Raw genomic sequence first — 3,091 nt, forward strand, 5'->3', positions numbered from 1 at the left:
GTTTTAAAAGGGATAATATTCATATACCAAATATAAATACTAAAAATTTGTCAATAACATTTACAATTTAAAATGAATTGATTAAACTAGATGATATATTTGATAAGCATATGAAAATAATTTGGTTATATTCAATAAATGATTTGATTAATACAATACTTATATTTAATAAGCATATGAAAATGAGTTGGTTAATATAATACTTATATTTGATAAGCATATGAAAATGAAAGTCGAGACAAACAGACACAAGCAAAAGGAAATGATATAATTAAATGGTGTCTTTTGCTTCATTCCCACTTCCCTCACTTAGCTTGTAAGCTACCAGAAGGTCATGTCATTATTGATTTTAAAATGTTCGGTTAAGGTTCCCATTCATCCTACACTTACTAACACATCTGTAGCAATGCAACTAACAAAAGTTAGTCTTTGATCCTACAATTATCCCAGCAAACAGCAAAGCATTCCAATCACTTTCAGCATTTCAAATCCCACTAATTTCGTACATACAACGATCCATCATAGAGCTGAAGAAAACAAACTAGACTAGTACTATTTAAGTCCTTTCCTTCCCTTTTTCTGGATTCAAACACGGCCCCACTTAAACAAAACTGAGAATCATTGACAGGCACTCACACAAACTGCAACAAACCCTTAGATTCTACATGTTTCCTCAACTGGTCTCCGACTTCTCCAATGCTACCACAAAAAAAAAAGAAAAAAAAAGGCAGTAAGTAGAGAAAGCAATTCTAAACAAAGCCAGCACTAAGATGAACAGAAGCATGAGATACAGAGGAAGTCCAAACAGAATGAAGGCAAGAAAGAAAGACAGCTTACTGTTGTAGTTCAGAAGCTTCTCAATGAGGTCAACATGAGTCATAAGCATTCTCCTACAGCAGTACCGAACCAATCCCAAAGCATCAAGAGCATCTCTGCATGTCAAACAATTTACATTTATAGCAATGATACATAAATTTAATTATGATTCGCATCAACTTGCAATTCAATATTATCAAATACATTCTTGGTCTCTTATCCTTTAGCCTATAACACTAACAAAAATTGATAATTTTGCATTTGGAGGGGCCAGTTAAAGCATGCAAAACATGTTTTTAAAGCAGGAAACTCCATCAGCAGTCCCCTCTCTTAACTTTGGGAGGATAAAACTTACACTAACTCTTGAAGCTATGTACACAAAGCAAAGGAAAAAAGGGCTACTTCAGCAAGCAAAATGAAATCATCTCAATGGTTATATATCAAAAAGTTAAGAGAATGCATGCATCAAGAGAATAACTTTAATTGAGATTACACATTCAACATCAAAGATTCCTGAATAGAGATTGATGCACAAATAGAGATTGATGCTTCAGATGAGCAGCCTGTTTCACAAAAATTAGAAATTATGGAACATCCTATAGAGCCAAAAACTAAAGTCTAGCAAACAGATTTGAGCTATATATGATGACAGTGAAGTAACATGTAATATCAAACCAAAAATGAAAGCAGAAACAACTGTATATGCCATGATACAGACGCGTATGTAAAAGAAGGGGAAAACAATATCATAAGCCAAATTACATCTCGCTTTACAAAATATTCTTGGACATAAGATATACAAAGAGGATATTGCTTTCCCAGAATCCCTATCACTTAAATTCTAACCTGCCTGATTATTTCCATTTTCAACATCACATGGAAAATTATAGAAAGTAAACTCAGAACAGAAAAGGTCTGGGACAAATTGAAGTCAAATACCCATTACAAAAGGTATGGGATTTGCTTCCAAGAACAGAAAAAGAGTGGTCTATTGAGTCTATCTTTGAGTTTAGAGTCAGACAATTAGTTAGGAATTATGTTGTTTTGAGTTTACTATAAATTCATGGAAATTCCATTGTCATATTTCTACTTTCTTCTCTCGACTGATTCACAGCACAAGGTTAAAACCATGATTCTTCTATTCTTATCAACTAAAATAGTTTGGAAGAGTTACGAAGCGAGCAAAAGAGGCACAAAACAAAAGAGGCAGAGCAAAGCAGCAGTAGAGGCACAAAACAGTAAAGCAAAAGAGGCACAAAAGCCAGAATTAAAAAGTAAATAAAAACAAAGCATAACTAATAATTAAAGAGAAGAAGAAGAAAACGAACTCACCTGCGGAAGAGGAACAAAGAACAGGAAGGAGCTTTCACAGTGAAAATGTGAAAAAAATGGGTATAAAACTTTCACAGCAGAGGAAAGAACGTTTTTCCAAGGGGGAGAAGACAGGTTATTCTGGTCATTTATCAGCCAAAAGCACTTCTAGCTTTTTAGATGGTGAAATTTTCAGCTTCTCCATCAGGAGAAAATGACGTTTGAGATGGAGAATTTTTTGAGAAGATGGAAAAGGACTTTTTAACGCAAAAGTCCATTTAAAACGCAATAAAGAACGGGGCCTATATGTACAAAGTTGAGCTATAAACAAATCAATAATCTTGTCCTTTTTTCAGTAGACACCAAAAATTCTTACCTATCATTAGCAAACTATGTAACATGAGAAAAAATGAATATATATAGAGTTATTAATAATTAAAAATGAATTAAATATGATAAATCATAAGAAACGAAGGCTACAATAACATTATTTGCCAAAATTTTAGGATTTCTACATTTATTATTCATTTTAATGTGTAAAATTATTGTAAAATTTAAAAGATGGAACAAACAATTTATAAATCCAATAATATTTCCACTTACAAGAGAGTTTATAGGTATATTGGTATTGCCATGTAAATTGCAAATTGCAAATTGCCAAATTAACAAAAAATTACTTTTCTCCTTTATTCAAGATTAGTTCATGCATCTCTTATGGTAATTAACAAGAAAAAAAACTCTAAGCCAACATGATTCAAGTAAGTTTAAAGTTGGATCTTTTACCATTCTAAAGCATCATCTAAAGTAAATAAATTATATATAAATATAAAATGGTATATTTACACGTAAAATGCTAAACAAAAAGGAGGATATATTTCTTAAACTGGTAAGTAAAAGTTGAAGTCTATGTGATAAGAATCTCAACATTTGTAAGCTTTAGTCAAATATATTTTCAAACTATAGA

At 31.7% G+C, this 3,091-nt stretch overlaps 1 long non-coding RNA gene across 1 annotated transcript; it reads right to left on the reverse strand.

The window, feature by feature from the left end:
* Positions 1-322: 322 nt before the first annotated feature.
* Positions 323-2,311, reverse strand: LOC105804057 (uncharacterized). Its single transcript, XR_001136708.2, has 3 exons — positions 2,149-2,311; positions 838-932; positions 323-699 (listed from the first exon to the last, which is right to left on the reverse strand). It is a non-coding gene; the product is annotated as an uncharacterized LOC105804057 (long non-coding RNA).
* Between the last annotated feature and the right edge of the window lie 780 nt (positions 2,312-3,091).

This window comes from Gossypium raimondii, chromosome 11 (genome assembly GCF_025698545.1).
Source record: "Gossypium raimondii isolate GPD5lz chromosome 11, ASM2569854v1, whole genome shotgun sequence".
NCBI lineage: Eukaryota > Viridiplantae > Streptophyta > Magnoliopsida > Malvales > Malvaceae > Gossypium > Gossypium raimondii.